Raw genomic sequence first — 15,398 nt, forward strand, 5'->3', positions numbered from 1 at the left:
AAGAGAGGACACAGAGACACAACAGAGAAGGTGATGTGACAATGAAGACAGAGATTGCAGTGATACAGCCACGAGCCACTGAGCTCCAAGGGTCGCTGGCGAGCACCGGAAGCTGGGGATGAGGCGCAGTGTGCCAGCTCCCTCAAGGCCTCCAGCAGAAAGCAGCCCTGTGACGCCTTGATGCCAGACGTCCAGCCTCCAGAACCTGGGGACGCTAAATTTCTGTTGTTTCAGGCCACTCGGGTCGTGGCCATTTGCTGTGGCGGCCACAGGAAACAGAGCTGTTATAAATGCTGCTGCAGTTAAACCTCAGCCTTGCAGTGTCTCAGGCCCTTCAGCCCAAGGGCCAGCTGGCAGGAGACTCTACCCTCACAGAGGACACGAGGCAGGCAGGATCGCTGCCCCCTCTTTCAAGGGGAAACCGTGAGACCTGGGGACTGACACGACTTGCCCAAGGTCATCCATCCCTGACCGAGCTGGGCCTGGAACTCCTGGAACTCGACTCTCCTGACCCTCAGACCCAGGCCTCCTCCCCGACACGTGGGGACCTCTGTAGCCTCAGGGACTGCAGCCCTGGCCTCCTCCCTCTGCCTCCATCAGGCCGGGCCATCTTGCTCTCTACTCCCCTGGAGGGCTTTCCTGGAATGCGTCTAAGGCCTTAAAAACACTCCCTCCCTCCAATGCGGGGCTCCCCACTGGAGACCAGGGTGAAGCCCTCAGCACATCCCCTGGCACACAGTAGGTTCTCAGGGGTTGCTGAGAGCGTCCCCTATTTTGTATCGTCATCATGCAGCAGCCCTCCGAAGTGGGCACCTGTTCCCATTTTACAGACCAAAGGCCAGGGCCCGAAGAGGTAAAGCAACTGACTCAAGGGTCAAATTCTTAAATGCCCGAAGTAGGTTTCGAGCTCACAACTTAGTCTGATTCTCGATCTCGACAACTTCCACTCACTGAGCCACAAATACTGGCCACACCCTGAGCCTGCCACTCAATGTCCAGTACTTTCCCCACTTGCCCCTTGCAACAACAGCCTGAGAGGTCACAGATGGGTGAACTGAGGCTCCACCCTACTGCCTTGAACTCTAGAGCCTTGCCATCTTTCCCATCAACTATCACCACTGTCTGTCTCTGTCCACGGGGACATCCTCCCTAAATAGTTTCTTGTTTGGGGCTCCTGCTCAGAGGGAGAAATGGATTATTGCATGTTTAATGTTCTGGCCTTGGAGATGGCAGGGTGGGCTGGGGTGCCCAGATTCCACATAAGAGACCCACCCCTGTCTCCCACACTGTTCTGTGTGTTACAGGGGAGGTTGGGGAAGGGGCTCATCCACCCCCACAAAGTGTGTTTGCATGTGGCATCTGGAACTTGCACCCCAGACAGTTCTCCTGCAGCCTCTTGGGAGCTAAGGGGGGAGGTCGAGAGAAACTACACTGTGCACCTCAGGGTCCCCCAAGTCCCCAACCTTCACCCTGCACCTATGATGTGCCAGCTGCTTCACACACATCACTCAGAATCTTCCCAACAGCCCTTCTAGAGAGGGGAACATTGAGGTTTACAGAGGACAAGCCAATTCCCTCACTGCCATAGAGCTGGGGAGAGGCATCATGGCGACTCAAACCCAAGACTCAGGGAGCCTCTTAGGTGCACCCCTCCCAGCCACACTGCTAAGAAAGATGGCCCTGTTTGCCATGTGAGAAGGGCCTGATTTAGGGGTGCAGGGTGCAGCCAGAGGCTCGGGGCAGGACAGGGGACTGGAGGGCTGGAGATCTGAGTCTCAGTCTCATTTTGCCACCAAACTGCCAGGTGACCTCAGTTTCTCTGGATGTGACAGGAGCAGGTGAATAGCATGATGCTCCAGTTACTCCCAGCTGTGATAGCCTCTGAGCTCCCCCAAATCCACTCAGCCACCTCGCTCCACTGGGTACACAGCTACAGAGATAAGAACCCAGGGACACCTGTGAAAACACACCTCCCGGGACCTCCTGAATCACTGGGCGGGGGGACCTGGAAATTTGTCCTCTACCAGGTGATTCTCTAGGTTCATTAATATGCCAGAGACCCATCGGCCTAGAGATTTCCCTTCCTTCCTTCCCCTCCTGACTTTGGCCAACTGCAGCAGGAAGGTGCTCGTCGGCTCAGGCTCCAGGCTCTGATGCCAATGCCACCTCTGTGCACAGCTCTCTAGGGTGCTCGAGGTTCTCAGATCACTGTGGGGGAAGGCAGGGCAAGAACAGGCATGCCCTGGTCACAGAAGAGGAGACTGAGGTGCAGAGGGACAAAGCAGCTTGCCCAAGGTCATACAGCTGGTCGGAAGTAGAGGCTGGGCCCGATGCACTCATCATTTTAACTTGCAGTCAAACAGCTGGGGAAAACCAGGAACCAAACAGACCCCTGCTGCTTCACACCTGGGACCTGACGGAGGCTGGCAAGACACCCTACTCTCCAAAAAGCACAGTGTGACCTTGGACAAATCCTTTCCCCTGGCTGGGCCTCAGTTTCCCTGTTATGAACAGGTCCAGGCCAGGTAACTTTAGAATGCACACATCTGCATTGGCTTTCTAGTGCCATCAGTTCCACCAGGTAAAAGGTGGCAGAGCTGTCTAGGACAGGGCCACATGTGCCTGGGGAGGGCTCTGCTTTTGCCCTCAGGAGACTCTCTGGACCCTTTCCTGGAGTCTCATCCCCAAATCCCAAGTTCTTGGACTGTTGGTTCCCAAGATGTTGGCACCCTAAGTTGAGGCTGGCCTCATGAAAGAAGGGAGGGGAGGGTCCAAGACGGCAGGCAGGGAAGCCAATGGCCTGGCTTCCACCCTGTCTCTGCCATGTTCCAGCTGTGTGGCCTTGGATAAGTGTCTCTACTTCTCTGTGCAGCTTCTCATCTATGGCATGGGAATAATGTGGTCATGGGACGCCCCCCCACCCCTGAAGCGATGGATGCAGAACAATTAGCTCAGTGAATGCTAGCTGGCTTACTATTATGTACCCAAGTCTTCCAACCCATATCTAAGCTAGGTGGGGAGAAAGGAAGAGGGGCCAAGGGGAGAAGAGCATTTCAGTCTCTCTACAGCATCAGCCACAGGCAGCTTTTGTGATCTGTGGTCTGGAGAGAACTTGGGGGCTGTTGGCAGTGTCCTGGAGCCGAGCTCTGAGAGACTCCCTCCAGTGTGCAGGTTTCCTGGTGCCAGAGAAGTGGGGTGGTGGGACTGGTCCAGACTCCTGGTGGTCTGGGCTGTGGGCAGCAGCTGCTCCTGCCCCCTCCTCTGTCCCCTTTCCAACTCTGGGCAGCCTTCTCCACAGAACATCAATAACCTGACTCCAATCAGAGCTCCCTGGGAATCTGGGCTGGCCCTCGCCTGGCTGGTGTCCCTGTGTCCTCACAGGTAGTCCCCTGAGGGGTAAGCCTCTCCCCAGTGCCCACAGAGGCACCTTCACTCCCAGGGCAGATGTCTGAAAGCTGAGGGGTGGATGTGTGCATGAAGCATCTGCAGAGGTGCCGCGTCTGTGTGCCTGGGCTGTCTTTGTACATATGCAACCTACACTCCCCTGTGGGCACATTCCAGCATGCTGTGCGCCTGCTAATGCATGGACGGGCATGCAGAAATGGCCTGTGGGATACCACAAATATGTTCTTGTCATTTTCACATGGGGGCCAGCCCTCACATGGCCACATGCCACATTTGTGGCTGCTGCAGGGCACCACGTGCAGGCCAGTTAGCCCACATGCAGCCTCCTGCATTCCTGTGTTAGAGCTACGTGCATGTGTGGGTATGCTGCATTCACAGGTGTGTGTTTGTGTGTGTGTGTGTGTGTGTGTGTGTGTGTGTGTGTGTGCATGATGCATTCATGTGCATGCTGTGGTTTGCAGGTGAGCAGGTGGTATCCAGGGATTTGAGCTGTATTCACATGTGCTGAAGTGTATCTATGGGCACAGGAACTCTGTATGTGTATATGATTTGAACACATACAATACACTACTATGTGTCCTGTATTTGTATAAGTGTATCTGTGGCTGTGTACATGCCCTGATGAGAATGGGACGGGGGGTACAAAGGTAGCTAAATAATATGGGCCATTTGCATCTTTCCTGAACTCCCCCTGCAGGGTTCCCTCAGAGCCGTCTTAGCCCCCTCCCTGCCACTGCTCCTTCAACGAAGTTAACAGGCGGAGGCCCCTGAGGCCTGCGCTCCAAGCCCCCTCCTACTGCACACGTCAAAGGAGAATTTCTCCGGATGGCGCCTGCAGCTCCTGGAAATGCCCCAAACGTCAGCTCTGCCTCCTCCCAGGGATTTGGAGAGCAATGCAGGCAAGGAGGGGAACCCATTCTGTGCTGGGCGAGGGGCGCTCAGCGTCACGCCAAGACCCTCTGCTGGCTGAGCCTGCCCACTTGCTTACCCTTCTGAAGGTCGAGCCTGGCTGGGCCTCTGTGTGGGGGCCCCAAGACCCCTGGGGCACTTGCCTGACTAGGGCAGGCCAGCCCCAGAGACCCCTCTCCATACAACCTAGGTGACCAGAGGACAGCCATGCATGGAGTGACCCCTTGGCTACAAAGGGTGGCTGCGCAGCTCACCCATGGGGAGTGCAGAGACCCCCCTGATGGATTTCCTCAGTCTTGACCCTTCAGGGGGCAGGGAGGAGCCCCAGGTACCTAGCTCTCAGCCAGAGGCCACCCAGACTGGCCGAGGAACTGGGCATCCGGGCTGAAAGTGCCAACTCCACCACCCAGCATGACTGCTGCAAAATGGCCTGGCCACCCCACTCGTGCCCCCCTCCTGACCATCTTGGGGACCTGGGGACTCATCCCTGCCACCACATGCCTTAGCTGGCCTGACCTGGTGGTCCTGGCACACTGCAGCCCACCCTGCCAGAAGGACCCTCTGTGGGAGTCTCCCTCTGCCTCTTTCTTGCAACCCAGTGGGGGCCGGCCAGGAGGCACCCTCTAGTCCTCTGCCTCTCCCTGGGACAAGCTCAGAGGGGAGAGAACCTTGCCCCCTGCTACCGGCTTGCCGGCCCTTGCATAACATCCATCGGGGGCATTTGCTGAGCAGAGGCTGCCGGCATCTACCTGAGACCCTGGGCATCTGCTTGTCCAAGGCCCCCTGCTCAAGTCCCCAGCACCACCGTCCTATCCCCCAGCACACGGACCCTCACGCTAGTGTCTCCCTCGGCGGCGGCTCCCAATGCAGCCTCAGCTGCTGCCAGATAAACAAGCCGGGCTCCCACCAACCACCCCCCCCCCCCCCCCACACACACACTGCCGCCACCACCATCAGCACTGAAAAAAATCAAATGAAATGAAACAAAATAAAATGGGTGAGGGAGGAAGGGGAGAACGGAGTGGGGCGCTTTTTATTTTTTATTTTCTCATGCTGGGGGATGCCGGTACTTACTTGGCTACGAAAATCACCACAAATCCGGCACGGTTTCCAGGCGGGCAGCCCCGTAATCGCGGTGCGGCAGCTGGTGCCGCGGCTGAGCCCAGCCAGCGTGCCCGGGTCCCTCTGCAGACTGTACCATCCTGCCCGAGCAGGTGGGGGGGCGGGGGGGGGGGCGGAGGCGCCGGCGCCGGCTTCTAGGAGAGCATCTCGCTGGCAAAATGCAATCTCGGGGGAGGCAGAGGCCGCCCCTGCCGCTGAGCTGCCGGAGGCTGGGGGAGGGGGCGGAGGACGGAGGACGGAGGGAGGGACGCGGGGAGGGCTTGTTCTGGTGGGGGGACTGGGGGAGGAGAGTGGGGGCGGGGGTGTGTGGACCGAACCACCACGGTGTTGTTTGCGGTTTTAATTCCTCCCGTGGGATCATGAGGAACTGAAGCTGGCAGAGTCCCAGGAATATGCCTGCTCCCCCAAAGTAGGAGGGAATGTCAAGGGCATGGTGAGGGTACTGTCGGGGCTGAGCCTGAGTGGAGGGCGTCCTGCGACTGATGGTGGTCATCGGGAGACCGTAAAAGGGGAGAGGGAAAGATTTTGCTCAAATGGCCCCAGGTCACCCCCTACTTTCTGAGGGACTCCTTCGGCTATGCAGGGGCTCTGGTGTCCCCCTCTTTTTGGTCAGGGCACCCCCAGACCAAAGGGGGGCAAAGGTCACATAGGGGGAGAGCAATGGACTCCACAGAGACTAAACACATCTGTGGCTGCAGGTCCAACATAGCAGAGCCGGTACTGAGCTCCCCGCTGCCATCTAAACGCCACCCCAGCAGCCCTGTAGCCCTACCTATGGGTACTCCCACCTGCCTGGGGGCTGCAGGGCTGGCAGAAGACCCCTTCAAGAGGCTAGGCCGTTTCTCTGCTCACAGGTGCACACCGGCAGGGGTGTCTACAAACACATCTCCTGTATCCACTTCATCTACAGGGACATCTGTGATGAGTTGGGGGACTGACCATACTGGGGTTGGCTGGCCATGTCCAGAGACTCCAGGGACCCCCAATAAGGAGTCTGCAGGAATGCAATCCCCACCCCCCCAGCCAACCGCTCACTTCTTCCCGCCTCATCTGCTACCCGTTTAAGTTCAGACCTGCTGCCCCTTTAAATCCAGACTGGTGGGAGGACAGACCCAAGATCAAGGTTAGGAGGTCACAGTAGGTGAAGGGGCTTCTCTTGGATTCTGAGGCCTCCCTTTCCACCGCCCTACCCCTTTAGAGGAGGGGTGCCCTGCTTGGGAGGACGGCACGGAAAGTGGGAGGACCTTCAGGACCACTGTCTCAGGGCACCTGTCAGCGTGGAGGGGGCGCATACTGGAGGAGGGTCAGGGCTGGGGGTGGCCCTGGAAGGCAGCTCCAGATTGAAGCTGCCTCCTTCCCCTGTCCCCACCCCCTGCCCAGTTCTGAGCTGCCCGCCCGAGCCTGAGCGTCCCGAGCTGCCTCTCCATCCCTGGGCTGGCACAGAATATCAATTTGTCTCGTTAAGCTGAAAGTCTGCACTGCACCAAAATCAGAACCTGGCCGGGCAGAGGGGCCGAGGGAGGCAGAGAGCTGGGAGCGAGTGCCAGCGGCAGGGCCTCTGTCAGCAGGGCCGTGCTGATACTCCTTGCTCTTTATTTCCCTAACCCCACCAAGGGGTCCCATTCTGCTCCTGGGCCAGGCAGGGAAGACACTTGGCTGGGGTTCCACCTAGGACACAGCTCAGAGAAGCTCTTGCCCCCACCAGTGGCCCGGGACAGGGAGCTCCCATGTTGGCTCCTTCTTCGGGGCACAGATGAGGGGCTCCACTGGTCCCCCTCCAGGTAGACCTCTCAGTCAGATCCCACCTTAGGAGAGGCCAAGCCAGGAGTCCCCCACCCCTTCCCCAGGGCCTAGGGGCAGCCTCTCTCCTCCTACACAGGGCGAAATAAGAGCGTTCTGAGATGGCCGGGGTGAGGGTGGGCAGTAAAGGGGCAGAGGGTGAAAGGCTCATTGCAGCTCACGTCTGGTTGGAGTAAATGTGTCTGTGCCAGGAATCCCACCGTTATTTCTGCGACATCATTGGCGGGCAGAGGTGGGGGGGGGGGAGGAAACCACTTTTCCTGATTACAAAACAAACAGCCCCACAAGGGGCCAGTTACGAGCCACCACTGCCACAGCAATAATCCTTTCGGCGTCCAGCACACTTTACAGTTTGCAAAGCCCACTGCAAAACAGTGAGTCGTTTGATCCTACCACGATAATGACTGCTGTGAGCACCTGAATTACAATGAGAAATTTGTGTGTGGTAGCCAGGGTAAGGTCTCTCAAGCCAGGAGGGGGTAAATCAAACCTGTGACCTAAGCCTGAGGACGCCAGGCCCATGGCTCCCTATCTGTGAAGGCCAGCAAGGTGTGGGCCGGGTGGGAGCCCCAACACTCATCCTCTTGAAAGTCCTGAGTCCTGCCTGCGCGCTGGCCCCTGTTTAGGATGCACTGGGCCCTCACCAGCCAACACCAAACTCTCAGGAGCTCGTGGATTTTTGTTCCCAGAACCTAAGACTAGAATGGACATCTGGTTAAGCTCCCATCTCCTTGGTATTTCAGGCCTTGTTGTGCTTCAACCTCTGTGTCTGTACCCCAATTACAGGCTGCCCCCTAACTTCCGAGGCAGCCCAAATGTCGACCCGCAGAGTCTGAAGGTTTTTCAGTATGTTTCGACCATGAACTCCTATTCATCCTTCAAAGTCCAGCTCAAATGCTGCTTCCTCAGATAGTCCTTCCTGATTCCACCCAAAGAACCAATTCATGAGTCTGGCCTGGCTCTGAGCACACGGCATTGTGATGGTCTACACATCTGTCTCCCTCACTGAGCTGTGACCACTTCAGCTATGTCTCCAGAGCCCCAGCTCCTGGCATGTGGTAGGTGCCACAATAAAGGCTTAAATGAATCCAGTACTGTGTGATTTTGATTTATCACATGTCAGAACCAGAAGGACCTTCACGGGCCCCTAACCATTTCTCCCATTTTACGGCTGAGCAAACTGAGGCCTCAAGAAAAGGACGTAAATGGCTTGCCCAAGGTCACCTAGCCACAGACATTCGTCCCCTGCCCTGCTCCCTGTGCCTCCCCTAGGCAGCAGGCACACCTAGGGCATCTGGCCTGTCTTTCCAGGATATGCTGGGGGGCAGGGGGTACTGGGCAGGCAGAGGTGTTGTGAAATCTGACTAACAATGGTGCCAGTGTTGCAACTCCGGGAAGGTTAGAAACTACAAGGCAGGGTCACCCACGGGGAAGAGGGGGAGAGAGGCAGGAGGCTGGCCAGGAGGATTACTGATAGCTTCTGCCTCCAGCATGATTTGGCTTATGGTGAACAAGGATTGAGGGTTAGGGTTGGGGGAAGGTATGAGAAATAGAGCAGGGCTGAGGGGAGAGCCAGCCCAGTCTGATTTTCAAACAGTCTTTAGTTGTCCAGACCATGTCTCGGGGGAGAAATCCTAGAGCCAGAGAGTAGGGGAAGTAGAGGGTCAGTCTACCCAGGGATAAGGGTAGGGATGAGGTCCAGTCTGATGAAGGCAGTTTGCATAAAGGAGACAGATGAGGTAGGTCCAGACGGGTCTCAGGGAGGCAGAATCAAATGCAATCAGACACCAGCTGTGTCCTTTCTGGGAGACAGATTCTCTTTTGCCTCCCCCTCTTGAAGGGAAGTAGGAATGAGGACCACATCTACCCTTGCCTCGTCCAACTCAGGGTCTTTTGACGCCTCGACAGGGGTCCTGGGGCAGGTTAACTGTTGTCACAAAGAGCTGCTGGCTGGAGCTCTTGGAGGATGAGAAGCTATTTCCAAAGGCCCCTCACATCGCTGCCTTGTCTGGCCTTCACACATCACCTCAGGAGAGACTGGGCTTCTTCCCATTTTATAGGAGGGAAAAATGGAGGCTCAGAGACCTCAAGTGGCTTGCTTAGGAGTTACAGAGCCAGTGAGGGCCAAGGTCAAGATTTGAGCCCAGATTGGACCCACTTGAGTTTGAGACCGTTCCCTCTGTCCCTGACTAAATTTACTCTAAGGCATATGACTCACGCTCTCCTAGGACCATGACCTTGAGGGGCCATAGAATGTGTGTCTGGGGACTATGTGGCCTGGCTTTTCCCAAGTCTCTCACCCACCTTGGGGCCCTATACCCATCCCACAGAGGTCCAAAACTTCCTCAGCCAACCCGATCCTGGTTTGGTGGTCACTCAGATCTGGATTCAAATCCCTGCTCTTTCACTTACTGGCAGTATTTGGGCCAAGGACTCAACTTCCCTGAGTTTTCTCATCTGTAAAATGGGAATAATAATACCTATTTGCCTGGGTTGCAGGCTAACGGAAAATGGCAGTTGTTATTAATAGAATAAGCACAGAATAAACACAGAGGGCGAGATTCTCCAGAAGGCCCCTGGGAAATGTTGTGGCGGTGTGTGTGTGGGGGGTCTCTTCTAACCCTTCATCCTGTTGGATGATGGCTCAGATCCCTCCCCCGTAGAGCATGGGCAGGGCTGGCCTCTAAGAACCTGCCAATCCAGTGCAGACTTCTGACCCACAAACCCAGGCCCCCAGTGCCTGGCTCCCCCCACTGGTTCATGCTCCCTCAGTAAGAAGGGTTCAGCCTGACTTCTAACTTGAGGCACCATTCATATCAGCATCCTACCATATGGCTCATGGTATGACCTCCACAACATCCTGGGAGGTAGGTCCTATTTTTCATCCCCATTTTACCGATGAGGAAAGTGAGGTAGAGCGAGGTGAAATGATGTTGCCGAAGGTCATACAGTGAGTTTCAGAAATGAGGCTTGAAACCAGGACTGCGTGAGTCCTCGCGCTAAGCCCAAGGACCCCAAAGGAGGTGGGTGTGAACTTGTATCCAGGGAACCACAGGACTTAATTTCCCACAGGTCAGGAAAACCAGAGCCCGGAAGGCCTCCCCTAGCCTTTCAGTGGGGCAGGGAAGGTGTGTGGTGATGACTGACCTTGCTGCCCCTCTTTGAGGCCAGATGTTAGGAACAGTGGCCAGTTAGAGAGTTGGTACTTTCTCTCCTGCAAGAACACAGAGCCTGGGGAATCAAGAACTATTATGGGAGGGCTCCCTGGGGGAGGTTGCCTTTTCCAGGCCTGGGGAACATGGTCTCATCCATGCTATCCCTTTGGTTAATGCACATGCAAACACACTGCCCACTCCCATCTGTCCATCCTGCCTCCTCACCTTGGTCTCCCTCCTCCTTCTCCTGCTATCCTTCCCCTGCTTACCCATCCCCGCACCTCAGAGAGCTTCTCAACTCCTCTAAACCCTCTTTGGCTTCCCTGTGCCCTTAGCATAAAACCCAAAGTCCTTCCAAGGCTCATGAGGGGCTCATGAGAGGCTCATGACTATTCCAGACCCTCCCCATTATCCTCTATCCGTTTTCCCCCACACTAGGCCTCTCCTGCTCTCCAAACACACTCTTGCATTTCCATGCCTCTGTGTCTTTGCATACACCATCAGCTCTGCCTGGGATGCCTTCCCTTCCCACTTTTCTGCCTGGAGAACTCCTATTCATGCTTCAAGCTTCAGCTCCAGCAACCCCTCCTCTCTGAAGCCTTCCCTGATTTCCCCTCCATCATCTCCAACCCCCAACAAGAGTTTGTTGCTATTAACCTTTTTATGTCATGCCCATCAGGTTGGGGGAAATCCTTGGGGATCCTGGGGATCTCATTTGCTTGTATCCTCAGCACTGGGCACAGAACCTCAATAAATATTGATTGAACTGATGAGTGCAGGTTTGTTGAATGAAAAAGAAATTCCCCTGGTGGTTTTGAACTGGTATTTGCATCTCTCCGTAGCTCTGCAAATATTCTTTGCACTTGCTGGAGGTCCTGGGTTAAGAGTTGCTATTTCCTGAGCCTGTCAATGAATGGGGCTCTCTCTGCATGCCCACCTTGTGAAGGACAAAGGAGGACCTGAACTTCACTCTGACGTTCCTCAGTGAGGTCTCAACTGGGAATAGGATGCTTGAACCCAGGGCTGAACTCAAGGTGAATTGAACACCCAAGGAGGCCCTATCCCTCAATGCTCCCTCCCAGCCACCTATAGCCTGACATTTTACCATTAGTAATTCATTTCTTCAGGATTATTCGGTCTAAAAATATTTATTTAGCTCTCACAGAATGTGAGGTACTGTGCTGGGGTTCCTAGTTGACATTTGTGTGTGTGTGTGTGTGTGTGTTTTCACTCCTGCCAGAAGGCTGACTCCCTGGGGAAAGAAGAGGAGAAGGAAAGAGGAAACAGAAGGAGTAGGGATGATGGGGCTAGGACTGTCAAGAGAAGAGAAAAGGGAATCTGTCATTTGCTAAGTGCCTACTATGTGCCAGGCACTTAACACAAGAGCTGTCATTTACTCCTCATTGCTACCCAGGAGAATTTAGTGTTATCAACCTTCAATTTACAGGTGAAGAATAAGCCCAGGCAGGGCGAGTGGCTTGCTTGGGGGAGCACAGCTGTGTGGCACAGGACCAAGCATTCAAACCTAGCAGTCTGCCCCACAGCCTGCCATCTCTCTGGAGGTTCTCCTCCTGAGGAGGTGGTGGGGCCCAGCAGGGAGAGAGGATTCCCAGAGAGGACGGGAGCTGAGGTGCGACAATAGAGAATACTGCAGCTGAGAGACCCACGCACTGACTGCTGGACAAGTGGACACTGTTGGGATTGTAACCAGTAAGGAGTTAGGGACCGAAACGCACCCATTCTGGCTGCTAGTGTGTCATCAGAATAGGTTGGAGGCCGCAGGGAACATGTCAGCTATCTCCGCTGAGAGCTTTCCCGTGTGCTAATGCACATATCTATGCACACACCATTAGCCTGCTATGTGGAGAGCATCACTCCACATTTTACTGACGAGGAAACTGAGATCTGGGGAGTGGAGGTGACAAGCCCAGGGTCACATAGCTGGAGCCAGAATTAGAACACAGATCTTTCCCAGAAGGCTCACAGAGGAGAAGTGAGGTTATGGGCTCATAACCTTATGAGGTTTCTAAGGAGCAGGGCTCTGAGGGGGACTGAAGCCCTTATCCTGTCACTGAAGCCCCCCTCCCTCTGGGAGCGCCTCTGGTTCTGTCCTCCACTGCACCCCAACATGGGAGAGGGGTGGGTCCAGAGAGATTAGTAGCCAGAGCCCCATGGACTAGCTCAAATCCTGCTCCACTCTGATGGGCTGTGTGATTTGGGGCAAGTCTCTTGATCTCTCTGGCCTCAGGCTTCTCACCTGTAAACTAGGCATGGTGTCATCAGTTTCCTGCTTCTCTGTCTGCTCATTTGTTGAGCAAATATCCACTGATGTCTACTACTTTCCAGGTTCTATGCTTGGTGCTGAGGATAGAGCAGGAAAGTCATGGTGTCTACTCTCAAGAGAATTTAGAGACAGATGCGAGATGGATCCACAAACCAATGTAAATTGACAAAAGGGTACAAGATGAAGGGGCAGAGGCCATGAGCACATTCAGCAGGAAGACCTGGTCACCCCTGGTGGGAGTAGAGGGGGGAGTTGCAGAAGGTTTCCCCAAGTGGGGAGTCACTGAGCTGAGGTCTGGAGTCTGAGCAGGAGTTCTCTAGGCAAAAGGAGAGGTGGTGTTCCTGGCAAAGGGAATGGCATGTGCAAAGGCCCTGAGGCTAGATAGAGCTTGGCAATTTTCAAGGAACTTGAAAGGGGGCCTGAATGCCTAGAGGGGAAGAATGTGAGCAAGGGGCAGGAGAGGAGTGGGGGACTTGTAGACCACCCTCCAGATTTCTGTCCTTATCCCTGGAGTAGGAGGAACCTTAGACGGATTTTAAGAATTAAACAAAACGAGGAACATGAAGCCCTTGGCAAGGCACCTGCCACATGATAGAATTCCGTATTGTTAGACAGCTGCACCACAGTACATTGCACCTTCCACAGGTAACACATTCATTCAACAAACCATGATGGGGCAGACTCTGAGGCAGGGATACATCCACAAGACAGAAAGGGGTCCTGTTGGCACAGAGTCATGGCTGTGAGTTTAAGAACATTCAATAGACATTTAGGACTCTCAAGTGCGCTGGGGAATGAGGGGAGCCACCTGACAGAAGGGGAAATGGAGGCTAGGAGAGGTGAAGGGACCCCTGCCCCTGACTGTCAGGGTGACTGATGTGAGAGCTGTGGATTCAGGACTCTCAATCCAGTGCTCCCTCCAGGATGCTAGATTGCCATAAGGGCAGCTCCACTTGAGAGCCGCTGGGCAGAAGAGATGCTATTCATACATGTTACAAATAGTAGTACTGAGAGGTAGCATTGCCTGGACAATTGCTACGTGCCAGGTACTGTTTGTTCTAAGAACTTTTCATGTTGTGGCTCATTTAACTACTACTTATTATCAGCCCCATTTTACAGATGATGAAACGGAGGCAGAGGGGCCATGTAACTAGAATGAAGCGGTCCAGCTGGCAAGGGTGTTGGGACCTGAACACAGACCTTCTTCCCTACCCTGCTTTAAGTATGGGGAATGCTTGGGCCTGGCCAGGGTGTCCAGCAAGCGGCCAAAGGGAACAGGGTAGAAGTGGGATGTGGTGCTGGGCCTGAGGAGGGAGAATAGGAAGATGAGCTTGTCTGCCCTTGGAACACAGGCAACGCTGATGCAGCCTCAGCAGCCTTCAAAGGTATCCCGTGGGGGTGTCCCACTTTCTCCCCAGAGGAAATCCCCTTTGGGATCTGCCTACAAAGCTGGTGTATGTGGAATCATGGTCCACTGGCGCCAGGAGGTGCTACCATGCCCTCTCCCCCACCCCCCATCATCCCTATCCTTCCATTTTATAGAAAGGGATCCTGAGTCCCAGACAGGGCAGCCACCTGTCTTGGGCACAATGCAGCAAAGCCAGGACTGGGAGGCGAGTGGTGGCTCCAAAGAAGCCCTTTAACCCTATAAGAAATGCCCCCCCCATCACCTTGTGGGACCACCTTGCTCAGAATCTATCTTTATAAAATATGGCTCCAAAGAATACCTGCACAGGGGCCATGGTCACCTTCCAAGGAGACCCTACATCAGTGGGGATTTCTAGGCCTGGGTGGCCCACTCCACAGGCCCTCTGTGGACAGGACTGTCCTTAAGGCTGGCCAACTCTCTCACTGCAAGGCCATGGACATGTTGCCCCTGGAGGTGAGGCTAATTGCCATGGGCCAGAGAGGTGTCCTGCTCTCTTGGGCCCTCCTTCCTGTACCCCAGCCTCCCTGCCCTCACACCCACAGGCCAATTTGCAACAATGAGGTACAAGAAGGAAATGGAAGGGTCTTGACAAACTGTAAGGAATTGTCAGATACAAGGTGCTATTTCTTTCTGGGGTATACTGCATAGTATAGCAGAGTGCTTAGGGGTCACAGAGATATGGGATGGAACCCCAGCTCTGCCACTTAGTATTGCATGGCCTTGAGCTTGTCACTTGGTCAGTTAGAACCTCTGTGTCTAGGAGTGCCTGGGTGGCTTGGTCGGTTGAGCATCCAACTTCGGCTCAGGTCATGATCTCATAGTTTGTGAGGTCGAGCCCCATACTGGGCTCTGTGCTGATAGCTCAGAGCCTGGAGCCTGCTTCGGATTCCATGTCTCCCTCTCCCTCTGCCCCTCCCCTGCTCATTCTCTCTCTCCCTGCCCCCCCCTCAAAAATAAATACAAAAAATTTTTTAAAAACCTCAGTTTCTATATCTGTGAAGTGGGAATAATAATATAATTGATCCAGTCTTCCAATAAAATGAGAGAGAATATGAAGATATCATTGGCATTAATTTAACACCTACTACATGCCTGGTGGTATGGGGACTGCTTCTTGGAGCAGGACTTTGTAGGAGGACACTCAGTTGCAAAGGAGAGAAGGAAGGAGCAAGGGTTTGGAGATCCCTGTGGGGTGCCAGGGGTGTGAGGGGGAGGTGGTGCTCTGGCTCTGTGCCGTTCCCCTGTGGGCGTTGTCTCAAACCTTTCGGGACTTCTCCTAAGGGTGGGTGACCAT

At 54.8% G+C, this 15,398-nt stretch overlaps 1 protein-coding gene across 12 annotated transcripts in view; it reads right to left on the bottom strand.

Annotated features, from left to right (window-relative positions):
* Positions 1-15,398, bottom strand: part of ATP2B2 (ATPase plasma membrane Ca2+ transporting 2) — a 382,029-nt gene that overhangs the window by 163,236 nt on the left and 203,395 nt on the right. Inside the window, exon 1 of one of the 12 annotated variants that reach the window (XM_078442750.2) lies at positions 5,389-5,529. The exons of the other annotated variants lie outside the window; for them this stretch is intronic. The gene's annotated coding sequence lies outside the window, so the exon portion shown is untranslated. Of the gene's footprint in view, positions 1-5,388; positions 5,530-15,398 lie in introns of those variants that run through there. 12 annotated transcript variants of the gene reach the window in all.

This window comes from Panthera onca, chromosome A2, assembly GCF_046562875.1.
Source record: "Panthera onca isolate mPanOnc1 chromosome A2, mPanOnc1 haplotype 2, whole genome shotgun sequence".
In the NCBI taxonomy this organism is placed as follows: Eukaryota; Metazoa; Chordata; class Mammalia; order Carnivora; family Felidae; genus Panthera; species Panthera onca.